Below are 20,446 nucleotides of genomic sequence, written 5' to 3' on the forward strand. Positions count from 1 at the left end.
AAACGTCCCACCAGTGAACCAAAATCTATCAGAGATTATAGGAAGGCCGATTTTTCAGTTATTAATAGTGAATTAGCGGCCTTCCTGGAACGCTGAATGCCCAGCTTTTATGAGCGCACTGTCGAGGAAAACTGGTCAATGTTAAAAAAAAAGTTCACGGTCTAATAAGCAATTATGTACATACATCTGCGGGTCATCCGCCGCAAGCGAAGGTCCCCTTAGTTTATTGTGTCCTTATAGCGCCTTCAGAATCAGAAAAAAAAAAACATTTTTTCCGAAAAATAAAGCTCAGGGCCGGTATTTTGTAGCGATGCCTTTCCGATGCTAATGCCTTTTCGCGCTTATCGCGCTTGCTCAGTGGTCAGAGCGACGGTCCGCACACGTTATCAACGGGATCAGCCGGCCGTGAGCGGTGGATGATAAGACTAGTTTAGAATAAGGCATACCTCATCGCTACACAATACCGGCCCAGGAATGATTACGGTGACTGGACCACATATCAGCAGATCACCCGCAGATATAAAAATGCAATTAAGGACGCAAAGCACACTTTCTTTGGCACTACTCTGCCTGCTTTGTTGAAAGACTACCCCAAAAAGTTCTGGAGTGTTGTTAAGGGTGCACGCGAAAACATTTTGTCAATAAATGATGACAGTGGCGCTACCGTTTCTCGTTCGCAATGTTGTTACATATTCAACGAAGTATATTCAAAAGCACCTTTAGATGAGTGTGTTCAGATGAGTGTGCGATGGTGTCGTTAGCCTTATTAATAATTTAAAGGTTTCGTCATCTTGTGGTGTCGATGGTGTAAACGGAAAATTTTTGAAAAGTACGGCTGCTCACTAGTCCATTTTTTTGTGTGAACTTTTCGCTCAGACTTTGAATTCTGGTGTGTTACCTTCTGATTGGAAGGTGGGCAAAGTGGTGCCGTTGTTTAAATCTGGTTACATTGATTCTGCGCTAAATTATAGACCAATATCATTGTAGTGTCCCTTGTAAGATTTTTGAACGTGTCATTTACTCTTACCTGGTTAACTTTCTTGAAGCTAATTCTTTTTTCACATCTCGTCAGCATGGTTTCAGAAAAACATACAGCTGTGAAACGCAACTAATTTCATATACTAATGAACTCTTAGTAGCCCTAGGCATGGGATTTTATATTGATGGTGTATTCTTAGACTTTTATAAAGCTTTTGACCTTGTCTACCATAAACTACTTTATCTTAAGCTCAGTAAACTAAATCTTGACCCCAACATTTTTGCATGGATAAAAAGCTTTTTGTTAAATCGACAACAATTTGTAACTGCTAATGGCTATGATTCTACTTTCTGTCCTGTCCTTTCAGGAGTGCCCCAGGGTTCTGTTCTTGGACTCCTGTTTCTAATTTAAATAAACGATTTACCTGATTGCACTAACACTTCTATTAGGCTTTTTGCAGACGACTGTGTTGTATACCGCGTGATTTCCTCTGATACTGACACATCACTACTACAGTCTGACCTTAACAATATTTTTTATTAGTGTAACACATGGAAAATGAAACTCAACGCAACGAAGTGCAAACTAATGAGAATTTCTCGTACACTTTCCGCTAACGCTTGTACGTATAACATAAACAGTTCCGCTCTCGAAGAAGTGAGTACTTACAAATACGTAGGGGTCCACATTAATTCTAACCTGTCTTGGCAGCCACACATCAATTATGTTGTTAATAAAGCTAACCGCATGCTTGGGTACCTGCGCCGTAGCTTTTCAGTGGCCCCTTCTTCTCTTAAACTCCTTCTTTATAAAACTTCCGTTCGTTCCAAACTAGAATATGCATCAGCTATGCGGGACCCATTAACTGAAAGTCTAATTAGTCACCTTGAAGCTGTACAAAATCGTAGCGCACGTTTCATTTTTTCTAACCACTCCCGTCTTTCCAGTGTTTCATCTAACAAAACAGCGTTGCCGCTTCCGTCCCTCTCTTCACGCAGGAAAATAGCACGTCTCTCCTTATTTCATTAAGCAAGATTTACTTTCCCATACTTCATTCATATCATCTCGTATCGATCATCTTCATAAAGTGTTTGTTCCTCGTTGTCACACTAACCAGCGCTTTCATTCATTCGTTCCTCAAACTTGTAATTATTGGAACCACTTGCCCACCTCCATTGTATCTGTCGCGGATCCCAGTGACTTTAAAAATGTGCTTGAATGTTACTTGATATTTTCATCGTTCGTTTTTTGTATTTATTACTACCAGTCCCTTCTGTGACTCCCTACGGGCCCTGAAGGTACTGAAATAAATAAATAAATAAATAAATAAATAAATAAATAAATAAATAAATAAATAAATAAATAAATAAATAAATAAATAAATAAATAAATAAATAAATAAATAAATAAATAAATATAACCCTTGTATGCTGACTGACAAAGTAGTGCCAGTACGCGGACGTCTGTTCTGCGTAACGAAAAAAATAAATTTTATCATAAAACCTGAACTTATGTCAGCTCACATGTATCTCTAAAACATACCGATTTGTTAATAGCTGTAGCGCATTATATTAAATGGATTCTTTGATTTACTTGATTCTCTTGATTTATAGCCATTCGGTATGTGCCCCTGGCTGTGAGCCCAATTCTCACGAATGGGAATACGTGCCACTTTGACACTAGAGATGGCGAGTCCTTACACGTGGCTAAATATATGTTTGGTGTCATGAATTGTAACGATACTTGTGTACATTTGCTGCTCTAGTTTGCTGTAAAATAGCAGAAAATATCGTCACGTAAAGCGTTCGCTTATTTACGAATTTAATTAATTTTTAAGGTGAAAGCCTTAAATGTCTCTTTCAAGGTCGCTGTGAGGTACTGAAAAAATTGGTGGCCCCTCCGCTGTCGAGGAGATGGGGGTAAGCTAAGCTCTCGTGTTTCTTCGGTGTTCCTCCGAACGAATTGCACTGACGAGTACCACGTTGTGCTCGAACCACAGCCGGTCACACGCACTGCAGCTGGCTCCGGTTGAAACCTGGCCGTCGCACCGGGACTAGCGTTGCCGAGGCGTGCACCACCGTTTTCGGGTTCCCGGATGGCTAGACGACGCTGACGTTTGGCCTCAACATCGCGCTCCCGCAACTCGGGGTCCGCGGCTCTTCGCTGACGTTTCGCCTGGGCTTCTGAAGCCCTCACGCTAGAATCGGCAAGTAGACGAAGAGCTCTTTCCCGAGCGCGTTCATTCTGGATGGATTTCCATGAAATTTCTTCAAAATTAAATCTGTCCGTTACGTAAGAAAACGAATGACTCATATCCCCTTAAGCAATGGCTCATACCCCCGTAAACGCGGCCTCCCCATTACGACGACATTAGAGCAGTGAGATTCTACGCTGGAATGATTAGCGGCAACGCAGCCAGCTGTGGAAGCAAACGACGAACGCGTTCCGAGCCCGAGCCACCTGTGCAGCTCTGAGAGCAGCTGTTTTTTTAGCGTTACATCGCCGGCGCATCTTGCCTCCCGCCTCGCGATTGTGCCGCTGCTCGCGCGTTCGTTGTCTTCTTCCACAGCTGCAGCTCCGACGCCGCTCACCATAAAATAAAGGGGAAGCGGAATGCATCAATAATGCAGCATGGACGGCTTTGGGGCTACAGTAAATATGAGGTGGTGCGTGGCATCTGGAGAGGACTAAAGGGGCCAGCGCTAACGTTTGCAAATGCAATTCTATGCTAGCGTTCCCATACTGCCCCTCGCGCTCAACGCCAAATGGCATCAGAAAGCGCAGTGTCACCACGACTTTTCGATACCGCCAATCCATAGCAGGCGACCTGTGGTGCCGTTTCGTGGATGCAGCGCAGTTCCTTCGAAGCTTCACTATTTCTTCGTAAGGGAAGCGTTATTCGCACTCGCTGATAGTACAGAGCGCTACAGTACACGCAACACGACCACAAGGAACCACAGCGATCAAGACCGTCTCGTGCGATCCCCTCCCCCGCTGCGTGCACGCATATGTAGGCGCCGACAGTCATTTTCTATTTTAAAACGCGGCATTAAATAAGAATACTCTATATATTTAAACGTAGTATATTTAACAACAAAACGATAATTTTAGCATTTCATGTCTTTTATTAAACTGCTTTTTATTTGGTGACGTCATTGCGTGGCAGCAGCGCTCTGCACTTGGACTTCGCTGGTGCAACGCGCGTGTCACCAGCTCTTGCCTTGAGAAAAAGGGAAACAGCGGCGGCGCTGGGAAGGAGAGAATTTAGGAGAGAAATGTTAGCGGTGGCGCGGGAGGGCGTTGAGGGAAAGGGTAATGGCGGCGCTGGGGAAGAGGAGGGAAAGGTCATCCACAGCACAGTAGTTGAGGGCAAGCGTGGTGGCGGCGCTGGGGAGGAGGAGGGAAATGTCAGCGGCGGTGCCCGTAGAACCTTACGGAAACGGCGGCAGCACGCTCGCGCTCCTTTTATACGTCGCCGCGTGGGCTCACAGCTTGATTCCACATCGCTATGGGTCCAACTAGGCTTTCGCCTTTACATTCTCAGAAAGTTCTAAGCATCCCCCGTAATTATTTTTATTAGTAGTGCAGATTCTGCTAGCCAGGCGTGACGTTTCTCCGATATGTGACGCCACATAAAATTTCCAGGTAAATTACCTCGCTTTTACTTTATGCTGTATATACAGTATATTATGCAACTCTCCGCTCTCGGTTCAGTCTAAATGACCTGTTGGGTGGTATAATCTCTAATTTGTCAAACTGGCTGACCTGAAATCTCTCCTTAGTGTCCCTTTTTTTTTTTTTTCTTTTCAGAACGATCAGCTTTGTGGATCCGGCACCAGCCGGCAAACGGCAAGGGCGTAACCTGCGTTAAGATTACACGGATTTTTTATCGAGTTAACGACCGCAATTAAGCCACGTACAGCTGCTAGCTAGCACAAGGACTTCACTCTTTGAGCCTCAACATCAAGCGGAAAGGCCTATGGCTCACACATTTCAATTAGTAAAAAGAGGTCATGGCTCACATGTGCCTTCTTCCCCTCATATCTCTTTCTTCTCAAAGACGTATAGAAACAGGAAATCCAGTCCACCATGAAATATTACAACACGGAAAAGTGAAGCATAAGGTGCACCTTATCACCATGGGATAAAAAGAAAAGATGGGAAATTCTTATCGACTGAAGACCCCGAAGCATCGCGTCTTGTTTATAGGCGGGTGCGGATATTCGAAACTTCGAGTACGAGACGAATAGTCTTTGCTACTTGATTCGTACTCTACTCAAGAATTCAATATTAGAAATTATCGAATATTTGTTTCTTTCGAATATTGGAGCTGCAAGGAAGAGAGAGCGATGGAAGTGAGAGCCGTTCCGAATGATTCCCCTGTATAGACCCTTTTCACAGCTATATCACAGCGATCCCATGAGCGCTGCCATGTTTGATCACGTGGTGCCGCCTCAGCTGCCTCCGTTGTCTCCTTGTTTACAATGGATGTGCTTGACGCCGGTGCAGCTTCGTAAACCTCGTTTTCGGCAGAAATCGTAGACGGTGAGTGGTCGGAAGACACGAAGCTTGTGTATATATACAGGGTGTCCCAGCTAAATGTACCCAATGTTTTAAAAACGACGGAGTGTGCTAGGAAGCTCAAACCAACTCAGTGGTGTTGAGGTTTGCGTGTCCTAGTCTGTGGTATTTTTTTTTTCGTTTTGAAAACTCGATTAATTAATATAAACTAATTGCCTAACTTTTTCAATATTGCCTTCACTAAGAAAGTGCCAATACGAAAGTTGTAGATCACATTTAAAAATGGCCGACTGAAGTGTTTGCAACTAAGTACCATTGACGGTGCTTCTTGTAATTGCCTTTAGAGAAAGCCCGCGAAATTAAAAAAACAAGTGCGTGATAGCGTCCTATTTCAGCGCTCCCAGACGACCGATCAAGAAAAGAAATCAGCTTGTAGTCTTTATTAATTAAAAACAATTAAATTATTAATACTTCGTGATGACAAGAGTACTGGCTGTAAGTACACAGGGCTGTCGCTACTATGCAGACGGTACGATTTCTCCAGCTCTTGGTCTTTTTTTTTTTTTTTAAATCTTGGTCCAAGTTGACTGGGACACCCTATATATGTATATATGAACGAGAATAAAGGGAACCGAGGGGCCCGATTATTATTAATCATAAGAAACTAACAAACAATGACACCAAGGACAACATAAGTGAAATTACTTGTACTTACTATTTGAATTAAAGAAATGATAAATTAATGAAAATGAAAATGGATGAAAAAACAACTGTCCGCAGGTGGGGAACGAACCCCCGTCTTCGCATTACGCGTGCGATGCTCTCACCATTGAGCTACCGCGGAGCCGTTTTCCCATCCACTTTCTGGGGTATTTATGTTTTACAACTAGAACTAACCCTGGGAGTGTTAGCCAGCGCCACCACTAACAAACCATGGCGGCGGTTGTGGAACATCATTTCTGCCGCATCCGGCTACATTGATGCCTTCAGGTAGCATATGTGGGTTTATTGACCAATTGCCATCACCCAAAAAAGATCACGTGCTCGTGACGCCTGCGTCATGATTCCTAACATTATTCAGAAATTATTCTGAATCATGTTAGATTATTTTGAGCCGTTTTAGATCAATTGTGCACTGAACTTGTTTTTGCGCGTGACCACGACGGCATGAGATCATATTACACGATTTTTACGAGTTTCTGCTAATTATTGCGCTTAATGCTTCATTATTCCTATCTTTTACATTATTCTCAATCATGTTAGTTTATTTTGAATCGGATTTGATCAATTCTGCACTTGTTTTGACCCTGTTCTTGTGCGTGACCACGACGACATGAGATCACATTACACGCCGACACCTCGGGCCCCTAAAGTGCTTCGCACTTAAAACCCATGCTCGGCGAAATCACATTGACAACATAGAATGGGGAAGTGTCTTATCGGAAGAAAACGAACGTATTAAGTGCGCGTTTTCTAAGTATTATTAGGGGCTCTTCGCATTACATGATGTTGACACGAACACGTTTAAGGATAGATTTTTTGGAGCACTGCCGCAACTTAACGATGAGCGGAAAGATAGGTTGGAGCTGCGAATCACCGAATCAAAGGTTGACATGGCGATAGACAATTTAGACCCTGGAACATCGCCAGGACCATACGGGTTAAGCGTGGCGTTTTACAAAGCCTTTAAGCGCGCCAGTGTTGACGGTTGTCTTTATTGAAGCTTACGAAGTAAATGAATCGCCTCGGTCTTATGCTAAATCACACACTGTCCTAATTCTCAAAACTGACAGAGCAGAGAAGTTACGACAATTAACAGCGTACCGGTCAATTGCACTCACATATGTGGATTATAAAATTTATATAAAGGTGTTAGCGCGAAGGTTACAGTTGGTCATCCAGGAAATTGTTGGTCCCCATCAAATGTGTGGGATAAAGGGACGATCAACTATGTCTAATATTCACACAGCAAGATGTGTGCTGGAGTGCTGTGATGCTACAAATAGCCGTGTGGCTATCTTGCAACTCGACCTTGAAAAAGCGTTCGACTGTGTAGCGCATGAAATTTTGCTTTGCATACTTGACCATGTTAATGTTCGTATTATTATTCGGGAGGGCGTGGCCCCGGCGTATCGGAACTGCACGGCGAGATTGATCGTTAACCAGAGTCTGGGGGCCCCCATTAGCGTGCAGCGTTCGGTACGCTAGGGCTGCCCCCTCCGCCATCTTTTATTTTGCCTTTATCGAGACATCACGGAAAAAGAGACATTTCCTGACTTTCGGTTGCAAGCGGCGGAAGTCAAGCTGCTGGCATATGCCGATGATGTGGCGATTTTTTCTGTTAATCAGGAAGGTATAACGGAGGCCGTTGAATGTATTGCAGATTTCTGTAAACTCTCAGGAAGCAGAGTGCACTTATCCAAGTCACTGGATCTCTGGCACGGAGCATGGCAATCGACGTCTCATCATTTTGCAAACATATCCTGGGTGACGACCCCAACTAAATACTTGGGAGTACCTCTAGATTGCTATCGTGATAGCGCGATACATATTGTAGAGCGCAGACGCATGATACGCGTGAAAAGGAGGAAAGATGAAAACGAACAAGCTTATCCATTTTTGCTAGAGCCCCCGTGTGCAACCTGTTCATTAGTAGGCTGTGGTATTTGATGCAAGTGTTACATTGTGCAAGACTCAACGTACAGAAGCTGCATCGAATTTTCGCCGTTTTCGTGTGGGCTGCGCAATGGTAATGGTGCAGCCGGACGAACTTATTTATATGAGTTAAGGATGGTGGATGGGGCCTGGTACACATTTTTTGCGACAGATTGTTGACAGATTTTTGTTCTTTAGTGACGTCAGCGATGTTTTTTTGCGCACCGCGGTTGCACGCTGCCAGACTTCGTTGTTACAACCGAAACACTCTCGGGAGGTATTTTTGGTTATATTAGAGTAGTTGTCGGAAATGTGCGATTTCTCACAATCAGATTTTCAAATGAATATTTATCTACAGTGAAAAATAGAAGGTTGTATAAATATTTGTGCGACGTTGTTCTGCCGGAGCCCATGTACAGAGCCTTGTACATTGGATGCCCTGGAAGGGACGTGTTAAAGAGGGTAAAGAAAATGCAAGTTGCGGCCGGGATTAAAACTTTTTTTTTTTCAAGTTACACACTGGAACGTCACCAGTCAAAATGTTTACCAGAAAAAGGGTTTATTTCTTCCATGGGGTTTTCACTGCCTTATCTGCAAACAGCCAGAAACGATAGATCATGTTTTTCTTCGTTGTTGGGAAGGCGTTTATTTTCGGGATGTACTGCAATGGACAATAAAGAAACAATTTTCACTTGACCACCATGGAATACGGTATCTATCCATTCATAACGAGGATGGAGTTCCATTTGATTTAATAATGGTAATGGGCCTCCACAGTATATGGCGCTCTCGAATGGCAGGTTATCACTGTGATCCCGACACACGACCTGCGCGAACTTGTTTTCGTGAAACTGTGCATCGGTTCGTTGAGATTGTGAAAGCTGCTGGTGATGCTCCCGAGAGGCTGTCAGGGGTGGAGCCTTTGATGGCTCTAAAGGAATTTTAATGTGGCGAAGCCAGCCCTTGGTAGGCTGATTATGTCAATGACGTATGCTTATTGTTTTCTCTAATTTTGTATCGTGTATTGTCATTTGTCAAAATCAGGCAATAAAGAAAAAAAAGTTGTGCTTGTGGTGTAGTGGTTATCACATCCGCCTAACACGCGGAAGGTCCCAGGTTCGATCCCTGGCCGGCACATAGTTTTTGGCTTGAAGCACGCGTTGAACGATAAGCTCTTTATTTAACACTTTTTTGGTCCGAAGCACCTTATGCGCTCGGGCTGTCGGCATCTCCTGTCGTCGTCTCGGTAAAGCAAGCCGCTCGTGCCACTGCTCCCGCGTTCGTCGTCGTCTTCCACAGCTGGCTGCGTTGCCGCTCATCATTCCAGCGTACAATTTCATGTCTCTCCTGTCGTCGTAATGGGGAGGCCGCGTTTACGGAGTTATGAGCCATTGCTTAAGGCAGTATGAGCCCATTAGCGGTGCATCACTGCATGCTTCGCACCTCCCCAGGTTTCACGTTAGTGGAGCTGCATTTTGCTCAATGGGTCATTTGACACTTACGCATAAAATTTAATTCACCGCTCAAACCGAGCCTTCGACTTAACTCGTCCTAACTGTAATAACTAATAAAAACTAAAACAGTAAGAAAGGCGTCCATAATGGCCAAATTGCTGAGGGAGTTAAAGAAGACATTATTGGTTTCGCTAATACTTCATGGAAAAAGACATCATCAAGCCGGAGATACTTTTTTTTGATCAACAGAACGTGCCGTAGGGATCTCTAGAATAAATATATAGAAGAATTATGAGAACGCTAGTGATACATCCGAAACTGCCTGGTGCGCTCAGCTGTGCAACGCAGAGTAGCACATTCTAACAGCCCTCGAATGCTCTGACCTGCGAGAAAACCGCCTGTACGGCAGGTGACGTGCCCACGTAAGCGGTCGCAGTAACGGGTTTGGTGCTGGATGTCTGCGCAATAACTGCAGCAGTGCTCGACGTTGTGCTTGTGGTGTAGTGATTCTACTTCGGGCCGTGATAGCAAACGGACGCTTGTGGAATGGGCTCCGCCGGAGCGGTATCAGCGGCCCAGGTGGGCCGCGGAACAGGTTTTTTGTTGATGACACCCAGGACTATCAAGTTGTTCTGCCGTCGCTGCCAACAGGTGCGTCTGTTGCGAATACTGTTTTCCTTCACGGGGACTTGAAAGCCAGGCCTTATCGTGTAGAAGATTTTCGGGACATGTTGGTTCACCTTGGAGTGCTCACTTTGGGGGCGTTCCAGATGAACCACGTTTGGGCCGTCACGTTCAAAAGTGCCGAAGCTACTAAGAAGATGGTAGGAATCGGTGAAGTACGGGTCAAGGAGAAACGGTGCCTTGTGGTTGACCCCGAAAATCAAGAAGTGCGTATAAAGCTCTACTGGGTGCTACATAATGTATCAGACGAAGAAGTGCGTTCTGCTCTGGCACCGTGCGGGAAAGTGAGTGATATCTACAAGGAGCGCTGGCGAGTGCATGGAATAGCTGACAAGGGCTCATCAACGCGCACAGTTGGTCTGAAGCTCAAGCCTGGTGTGACGCTAGAAGATTTACCCCATCAGTTGCGGGTTGCAGGAATCATGGCTCTACTCGTCGCACCGGGACGCCCCCTGCTATGCTTGAGGTGCCATGCCACGGGTCATATCAGGCGTGACTGCCGGGTACCGCGGTGTGCTAAGTGTCGGCGATATGGCCATGATGAAAGCAGCTGCGTGTGAACCTACGCAAACGTGGCGGGCGTCAAAGCGAACGAAGAAATATCGACGGAACATCTAATGGACGAGGCAGACGCGGCTGAAACTACCCCCTAGGCAGACAGCTCGCGAATTCCTGGTGCGGCTAGCACAGCCCACGTGAACCAAAAGGATGCAACCTTTACTGAGGAAGTGACAGCCAACGCTTCGACCGAGGCTGCAGAGACATTGGTGACGGGCGCCCCAACAAGCCAAGGCAATGCACCTGGCGTGAGGGTCGAGGAAGACCCTGTAACTACAGACGTCACTATGAGTAGTGCCAGCAGCCTTGCGTCAAAACGACTCCATGAAGATGGCAAAGACGGGCACGCGACCGACCAGATTGCAACGGATGAGCCGCCTGTGAAGACGACACCTATTCGAAGGGCTACATTGAAATTCACACCGAAAATACCGCTCGAGCCACGGCCCGAGCGGAAACCGCCGGCCCCGCCGGCGACGTGGCGTGACGTAATTTTTTTTTTCTTTCAACCGGACAATAGCAGCGGAGTTGACCGGAAGAGACAATTCGTCGATGCCGCCACGGCAAAATCAAAGTTGGAATCAAAATGGCTGGAGTGACTTGGATATGCTTTATAAATGTGAGTGATGCGGTTTTGTGTAGCGTAAAAAAAAAATGGCAATTACTCTTCAAACACCTCTTTATGTGGGCACCCTTAATGTTCGGGGCTTGTCGACGCGGAGGAAGCAATACCAGCTGAATCGACTTTTTATGGAAAATGAGCTGGACGTAATTGCCATACACGAGACAAAGATTGGAAGTGAAGAAGGAACAAACCGCATGGTTGAACCTTTTAGGACGTACTACAATGTATACGTTTCGCATGCAATTGGTACCGCCGGTGGTTGTGCGCTGTTTGTGAAGCACACCACAGGAATATCTGTTGAAAGTGTGTACGCGTGTGACACTGGGCGGCTTATTGTATGTGACATAACGTTGCAGGCCCAGAATTTCAAAATAGTTTTTTTATACGCCCCAAACTTAGTAAATGAGCACAGATTGTTTTTCGAAAGTGTTGAACATTATCTGACCTGTGACAGGACTGTTATAATGATGGGGGACTTTAACTGTGTCTGCACAGTAGAGGATAGGGCAAGAGATTCCCCGATACTGGATGCGAGTTTATCACTATTAAACTCACTGACTGTAGAACACCAATTAGAAGATGTAGCGTACTTCCTATCAAACGGTACATTGCCTCGGTTCACCCACTACCAGCGGGACAGCCAAGCTAGACTGGACCGAATCTATGTTTCGGCAGATTTGGCACTCTATTGCAATAAATACGATGTTAAAAATGTTTCTTTTACCCAGTGAACCATTAATGTACCATAGATGTCCATAGAACATCATGTTTGAGACATTGCACACATCCTATAGATATCTATATTTCTCCAAACAACGTTACAAATACGTACCATGGATAATCTAAGTCCCATCCAGATCACGTTGCTGTAACGTTGAAAGGATGTCGCAGCTGGACATAAGTAACCTCTAATAGATGTTCTTTTTTGGGGACACAGGAGGTCCATAGAACATCTAGTGGATCTTTCCTGCTGACGCTATAATGAGCTGTATACCTGCGAGTGCCACAGTCGATTGAATACAAATGAAATGCGAACAGCAGAGTGTGTGGCCAAAACGTAACTAAAAGCACAGTGAGGGGCGTCGGCCAGCGATGAGTGTACACATGCATGTGGTTTCGATGCGGAGTGCGGGCTGCTTGTCCTAGTGCGTATTACGTCACCTGTATTTTGTTTGAAGCTTGTATTCTCACCCCGCCATTGCAGTGCCATTCCTATCTGTGATTACTTTTAAGGTGGCTAGCACTGTTGTTGCGCATCCAATGCAATACATTTTTCGTGCTATTCAAATTACGATTAGACACTGGCAGCTTTGATGGTGGTAACAAAAGCAAAGCAATGCACGTTAGCAAGCTGGGTGCATGCCAGCTATATCACACTACAGATGTAGCAATGGTGCTAGTCACCATAACACTGTACTGCCAGGTGGGTATGGCACTGCCCGAGGAAAGATGAGAAAACTTTCGGACAAAATACGGGTGACGTTTATCGCAATAGAGCGAGCAGCGCTGCACTCTTCCTCGAGAACTACATCCCCACGCACGTGCACAACGACTGGCCGACGACATGCACCGTATACCTTTATTTATGCTTCGGCCACACACTCCGCTGTTCGCATTTAATTTGTCCTCGATAGTACATCTGCTGAGGCACACTAATGGCACAGTTACCCCCATTGTCGGCATGTAGCTGGTGACTTTGCTTGAAATGTTTTGTTAACGTGTAAATGTGAAAATATAAACTGCAACACTTAAGGCGAAATCCTTAGATGGCTCAATGGTCGAAAAATCCGATGTCCAGCGTCGCATCACCAAAATTCAATGGCACCAAAATTGGGGATTGAACCTTCGACCTTTGGTGTTAATTAGGTCGAAGCGAATTAAGGCATAGTTCATTAAGATAGAGTTAATTGAGGCACTCTAACCCACGGCCTTTGTTGGGAGTCGAAACCACTTGGAGATATGGGCGAACCGGCCACATCTCCAAATTATCTCCAAGTTGGATTCCAATTGACATGGTGAAGGTAGAGTCGAACCCACTACCTTGGGTGTTCATTAGAGCGAATTTACTTAAGGCAAGTTAATTACGGCAGCGTTAATTAAGGCACTCGAACTCTCGACCTTTGGTGGAAGTAGAGCCCGCAACCATTGGTGTTAATTATGACGAAGTTAATTAAGGCACAGGTAACTAAGGCACTCGAGCCCACAACTTTGGTAGGAGAAAACAATAGAAGTAACAACGCATGCGAATGATAATGACAAATAATTTAATTAATGCTTCGTGAGTGCGCAGGCTTCTGCCTTCATCCTCTTCAGGGTTCGCTAAAGTGACCGTCAACTTTTATATATAGTTCTAGCGCTCATCAAAATGCGAAAACTGTGCTAAGAAAACCGTAAATCCGCATTTTGAACATTATGCATCATTACAAATCCTGCAATGGATAAATGAAAAAAAAAGTTGCAGTGGCTTAGCTCGGCTATGCCAGGATATACGTAGCGTTAGCAAAGGTTCAGCTGATTATTCTTAGCTTATTCTTAAGATTATTCTTAAGATAAGATTATTCTTATGAGTCAAGCTTCTCCGTTCTTCTGCGCTGTTGAGCAGCATTTGCGCTCTCCTTCTCCATGGCTATACCACACTGGCAAACGCCAGTCAGAAGCGCAGCGGCTCCAGCGCAGTGTCAGACGGCGACTGCACAGCGAGCGCGCGCCGGCGCCAGTGCGTCTACCACGGCTACGACGTCACTCCTCTGGAATGCGCAGACCGGCGCCGGTGATCCGCGCGCGGCGGCGGCGGAGTGCGCGAGAGGTGCCGGCTCCGGTGGCTCCGGTGCGCATGCCGTGTGACATCACTGACCCTTGCGCATGCACAGCACGGCTCTTGATGTGCCGCGCGAAACGGACTTGGCTAGGCCAGTGTAGCTAACGCTACAATAGTGAGTTCAGTAAGCGGTAAAGCACACCAGTGAAACTCACAATGTTATACCAATGTTAATTTTTATTTATACAACTGATAAGGCTTTATTACAAAAATGATCGGCCCCCAGCCACGCACATGTATGAAATTATTCATTACATGTTCTCGCTGTATACAAACACGTTAAACGCGGATCTAAAAAAAAACACGCGTAATCAAAAACAGATTCTTGAAAATTAAACTTTATTAAAACACAAGTAACGAGTACGTAGGCACAAAATGACTAGTAGGCACAGTGCCACAATTATAATTAAAAAGAATAAAACTGATTAGTAAGCGGTAGTATCACATACTAATTAATGCCCAAAAGTGCATGGCCTGCTTGCCAGCACCTGCTTCTGGGGCCACCGGATTCAAAATAGAAACCCAATACTTTCTAGCTGCATTGAAAAATATATGGTAAAATAAATTCCACGCAAGCAGAATCCAGAGATGGAAATGTTCATCTTGATAGGCAACTTGGTCAGGCAGCTTCTCAGATCACAAAAATGCCAATAACATAATGCTGCCAGAGACTTAGAGATAGGCATTGCAAATGAGAAATATCCTTGACACTTGAAGAGGAACGCCCGAAACCAAGCGATACAAACATGTGTGAAAATTAACCATCAAAACATTGCCTCCAGAACATTCCCGTAAGCGCTCCGCAAGGCGAACAAACGTACCACAAATAGCAGTCAGAAGCACAGCTCTAAATTTCAGCACGCAACTGTACAGTTCTGCCTAGTATATACGTACTTAATTGGGATATGGTCAACCGCACAAAAGTCGAAAAAACACAAATAAAGCACACGCTGCTCGCGCCCGGAATATTGCTGCGCACTTGCCTCGAGGCGCGTGTTCAGCGTGTTGCTGAACTGATATCAGTGGCGATGCGAAGTCAAAGCTATTGCGAGTTCAAGCTTCTTTTTTTTCTTTATAAACTGTCGTAATACATCAGCAAGTTACAGGTTACGTACAGTGTACTAAAAGATATAACTGAAAAATAAAGCATCTTTGTATGAGAAAGAAAATGACGTAACCGAGACCGAAAGCATAGCGAAAAAATGGCGAAAGTATTGGCTTTTGCGCGCGGTGTCCCGCAGCAATGTTACTAGACCTCCAGCAGTGCGTGCAAATGTCGTGCCAAATTGCAAAATAATTAATTTAATGCTTTTGCTCTCCTAGCTTCCGATTGTTAGGCATTAGAGACAATTTGCTTGTATTTCTGCGGCATAGTGCGTGCATCGACTCATAACGCACAATGTACGATCAATGCATGAGAGCTTTGAATGTGCAAGAGATGTCCAAATCATAAGGACCTTCGACGTCCTCTGGATGACCCTTGACTGCCACGTACTAGTCGAACATACTATAGATGTAAACTGGACGTCGTTAAATGTCTTGGATATTTGGTCTTTTATGGTACATCTAATGGAGATCTGTGGTTAACTGGGTAGCGAACATAGCTTGGTTATATGTACGCTAGGCCTGAGGAAACTAGCGAAGTTTAACTGGGAGCTGTGGAAATGCAATGTTAAGATCCTCGATGACGAGGTATATGTGCAGGAAATAAAAGGAAAAATTGGAGATCTACTGGAAAGTGAACCGGGGTGTTACGCTGAAGCATGGGATGATTTCAAACAAAACGCGAAAATTTCAGCTATCGAAAGAGCCGGCGCATTGCGTAGACAGCAAAGGAAAGAAGAAACTGAGCTGCAAAGTCGGCTTGACTTTTATTTGAATGCGGAAACTGCTGCTCCGGGTACTTTTGCCTAGAGAAATAAAAAGTTAAAAGCAAACTAGAAGTAATTAATACAGAAAGATACAGAGGAGCAGTAGTACGCGCACGTTCGAAAAAATATATATGGGTGAAAACCCGACCAAACGTGCTCTATCAGACGAAAAAAGCTATGCGTCGCCCAACGAAATAAAAGCGATAATGTACAGAGATGAAGTTGTGCGAGACGAAGAACTGATACGACGCGCTTTTGTCGATTATTATCAAGAATTGCTTGGCCACGAACCACAGATTGAGGAAGGATTTCCATGCGATTTCTTGAGGCTCATGCCAAAACTAGAAGAAGAATTTAAAACGAACCTCGAAGCTCCAATCAACGTTGCAGAAATTGAGTGGGCGATCGGTGATTTGAGTGCAGGAAAATCGCCAGGCCCTGATGGTTTGGGTTCAGAATTCTACAAGGCGTTTAAAACGGAAATAGCAGTTGTCCTTCTTAACGTTATAATTGAGGCATACAGAAGAAAGAAGTTACCCCCTTCTTTCAGGCAGAGCCATGTTGTACTTTTTCCAAAAACAGACGATCCAGCTGCATTGCTCTCAGTACGAGCGTATCGACCAATAAGTCTAACGAACACGGACTACAAGATTTTCGCTAAAGTTTTAATCAGAAGACTTCAAAGCGTTATAACCAAATTTGTAGGGCCACATCAGATTTGCGGCATAAAAGGAAGGTCCATTCTGACCAACATACACGTGGATAGAACAGTCCTGGAGTGCTGCGATGCCTACTGCGGGAAAGTCGCGATGTTACAACTCGACTTAGAGAAGGCATTCGACAGAGTTGCGCATAAAGCCCTTTTCAACATTATAGAATATATCAATATCGGGACGGTCTTGATGGAAGGTATAACAATGTGTTATGCGGACATTTCTAGCAGTATTAAAGCTAATAAATCATTAACTGCCAGTTTCCAGATAAAGTCCTCTGATAGGCAAGGATGCCCATTGTCTCCTTTACTGTTTGCGCTGTACCTGGAGCCTTTCTGTTTGAAAATCATGTCGTCCAGTGCAATAAAAGGTTTTAGGTTGAGCACTAGCGAAGTTAAGATACTCACATACGCTGACGACATTGCGGTTTTCTGTACTGACCAAGCAAGTGTCAGCAACGCGGTGAGTGTCGCGACGAGTTTTTGTAAAATGACAGGCAGCGTTATCAATTGGGACAAATCGTTGGGCCTTTGGCATGGGGATTGGGATGACACCCCTGTAGTCTTTGCAAACATGCAGTGGACGGTTTCACCAACGAAATACCTCGGGGTGCCTTTAAATCACTACAGAGACACTAATGACTATTGGAAGAATGAAGCAGAGCAAATAAATGAAAAATCTACCAAGTTTGGAGGGAGAGACCTATCTATATTTGCGAGGTCAACAGTGTGTAACCTCTGTCTGGTAGCCAAGATCTGGTATGTTCTTCAAGTATTGTGTGCGACGAGAGCAAGCATTCAAAGGCTGCACCGGGTGTTTGCAGTGTATATATGGGGTTCAACATGGGAGCGTACAAGTCGCACAAATTTATTCCGCTCCGTGAAAAGCGGCGGACTGGGCTTGGCGCATTTGTTTTTAAAACAGGTAGTGTCCAGATTTATCTTTGTGCGGGACCAAAGCAACGGTTTCCTATGTACTGTTATTCAAATGAAATTATGTGATGTTATGCCGGCGTTTATTGTGTCGTCTGATCGGGTTAAGGGGCCGAAAGTACGAGGCTTCCTGCGAGAAGTCTCTGGTCTTACCAGTTCCTCGTGCCATGGTTCTCATTGGAATACCTCAGCAGCGTCACTCGAAAGAAACTGTATAAAGATGTTGTTGATGTATCTATGCCAGAACCATTGTATCGCTCCATGTTTCCAGCAGGGGCTGGCAAAGACGAACTGAAAAGGGTGAAGCGGATGCCAGTACGATTTACGGTTAAAACGTTTTTCTTTCACTTGCACACCGGAACTCTGCCCGTTAAACCATGGTTAGAGCAGAAGGGTATTTTTGTGCCTTGGACGATAAATTGCTTACTGTGCAAAAAGCCGGAAACTATCGACCATATTTTACTTGATTGTGAAGATTCCACCTTCTTATGGGACATACTGCAGCGTACCTTGAAAAAAGATTTGCCGCTTATCCCATATGGCATCCGCTTCCTCCCAACTGCAAACGATAAAGGATTGCCGTATGACATGTTTATGGCGCTATGCTATGTTTATGGCGCTATGCTATTTTCCATATGCTATGTTTTCCTTAGCATATGGAAAACAAGAATGGCAGTGCACCATGCCGACCTAAACCCCCAGCCTGCCAGAGAATATTTCAAAGAAGGTATCGCCTTTATTCGTGAGATATTTAAAGCGCAGAATGATCCACCAGAATGGATGCCGGTATTAGATGCTCTTGCTAACCTGAAGCGGTTTTACTTACCCACGTTTGCCGAAAGCAGGAAAGCGTTTTTAATTACAGAATGTAGCATGTATTAGTGATTTTTTTGTTTTGTATCATTCCTGGGAAAGGAAATAAAGAAAAAAAAGTGCTTGTGGTGTAGTGGTTATCACATCCGCCTAACACGCGGAAGGTCTCAGGTTCGATCCCTGGCAGGCACATACGTGGTTTTTGGCTTGAAGCACGCGTTGAACGATAAGCTCTTTATCTAACACTTTTTTTTTTGCTTTTGATCAGCAGAACGTGCTGTAGGGATCTCGAGAATAAATATATCGAAGAATTATGAGAACGCTAGTGATACATCCGAAACTGCCTGGTGCGCTCAGCTGTGCAACGCAGAGTCGCACATTCTAACAGCCCTCGAATGCTCTGACCTGCGAGAAAACCGCCTGTACGGTACGTGACGTGCCCACGTAAGAGGTCGCTGTAACGGGTTTGGTGCTGGATGTCTGCGCAATAACTGCAGCAGTGCTCGACGTTGTGCTTGTGGTGTAGTGGTTATCACATCCGCCTAACACGCGGAAGGTCCCAGGTTCGATCCCTGGCAGGCACATAGTTTCTTGCTTGAAGCACGCGTTGAACGATAAGCTCTTTATCTAACACTTTTTTTTGCTTTTGATCAGCAGAACGTGCTGTAGGGATCTCGAGAATAAATATATCGAAGAATTATGAGAACGCTAGTGATACATCCGAAACTGCCTGGTGCGCTCAGCTGTGCAACGCAGAGTCGCACATTCTAACAGCCCTCGAATGCTCTGACCTGCGAGAAAACCGCCTGTACGGTACGTGACGTGCCCACGTAAGCGGTCGCAGTAACGGGTTTGGTGCTGGATGTCTGCGCAATAACTACCGCAGGGCTTGACGTTGTGCTTGTGGTGTAGTGGTTATCACATCCGCCTAACACGCGGAAGGTCCCAGGTTCGATCCCTGGCAGGCACATAGTTTTTTGCTTGAAGCACGCGTTGAACGATAAGCTCTTTATCTAACACTTTTTTTTTGCTTTTGATCAGCGGAACGTGCTGTAGGGATCTCGAGAATAAATATATCGAAGAATTATGAGAACGCTAGTGATACATCCGAAACTGCCTGGTGCGCTCAGCTGTGCAACGCAGAGTAGCACATTCTAACAGCCCTCGAGTGCTCTGACCTGCGAGAAAACCGCCTGTACGGCACGTGACGTGCCCACGTAAGCGGTCGCAGTAACGGGTTTGGTGCTGGATGTCTGCGCAATAACTGCAGCAGTGCTCGACGTTGTGCTTGTGGTGTAGTGGTTATCACATCCGCCTAACACGCGGAAGGTCCCAGGTTCGATCCCTGGCAGGCACATAGTTTTTTGCTTGAAGCACGCGTTGAACGATAAGCTCTTTATCTAACACTTTTTTTGCTTTTGATCAGCGGAACGTGCTGTAGGGATCTCGAGAATAAATATATCGAAGAATTATGAGAACGCTAGTGATACATCCGAAACTGCCTGGTGCGCTCAGCTGTGCAACGCAGAGTCGCACATTCTAACAGCCCTCGAATGCTCTGACCTGCGAGAAAACCGCCTGTACGGTACGTGACGTGCCCACGTAAGCGGTCGCAGTAACGGGTTTGGTGCTGGATGTCTGCGCAATAACTGCAGCAGTGCTCGACGTTGTACTTGTGGTGTAGTGGTTATCACATCCGCCTAACACGCGGAAGGTCCCAGGTTCGATCCCTGGCAGGCACATAGTTTTTTGCTTGAAGCACGCGTTGAACGATAAGCTCTTTATCTAACACTTTTTTTTGCTTTTGATCAGCAGAACGTGCT

At 45.1% G+C, this 20,446-nt stretch overlaps 6 non-coding genes across 6 annotated transcripts; all 6 read left to right on the forward strand.

Annotated features, from left to right (window-relative positions):
- Positions 1-9,219: 9,219 nt before the first annotated feature.
- Positions 9,220-9,292, forward strand: Trnav-aac (transfer RNA valine (anticodon AAC)). Its single transcript has one exon. It is a non-coding gene; the product is annotated as a tRNA-Val (tRNA).
- Positions 9,293-18,742: 9,450 nt separating this feature from the next.
- Trnav-aac (transfer RNA valine (anticodon AAC)) lies at positions 18,743-18,815 on the forward strand. The gene has a single exon. It is a non-coding gene; the product is annotated as a tRNA-Val (tRNA).
- A 319-nt stretch (positions 18,816-19,134) lies between these two features.
- Trnav-aac (transfer RNA valine (anticodon AAC)) lies at positions 19,135-19,207 on the forward strand. The gene has a single exon. It is a non-coding gene; the product is annotated as a tRNA-Val (tRNA).
- Positions 19,208-19,520: 313 nt separating this feature from the next.
- Trnav-aac (transfer RNA valine (anticodon AAC)) lies at positions 19,521-19,593 on the forward strand. The gene has a single exon. It is a non-coding gene; the product is annotated as a tRNA-Val (tRNA).
- Positions 19,594-19,907: 314 nt separating this feature from the next.
- On the forward strand, positions 19,908-19,980 carry Trnav-aac (transfer RNA valine (anticodon AAC)). Its single transcript has one exon. It is a non-coding gene; the product is annotated as a tRNA-Val (tRNA).
- A 312-nt stretch (positions 19,981-20,292) lies between these two features.
- Positions 20,293-20,365, forward strand: Trnav-aac (transfer RNA valine (anticodon AAC)). The gene has a single exon. It is a non-coding gene; the product is annotated as a tRNA-Val (tRNA).
- The last annotated feature ends 81 nt before the right edge of the window (positions 20,366-20,446 follow it).

This window comes from Dermacentor silvarum, chromosome 1 (genome assembly GCF_013339745.2).
Source record: "Dermacentor silvarum isolate Dsil-2018 chromosome 1, BIME_Dsil_1.4, whole genome shotgun sequence".
Taxonomy (NCBI): domain Eukaryota; kingdom Metazoa; phylum Arthropoda; class Arachnida; order Ixodida; family Ixodidae; genus Dermacentor; species Dermacentor silvarum.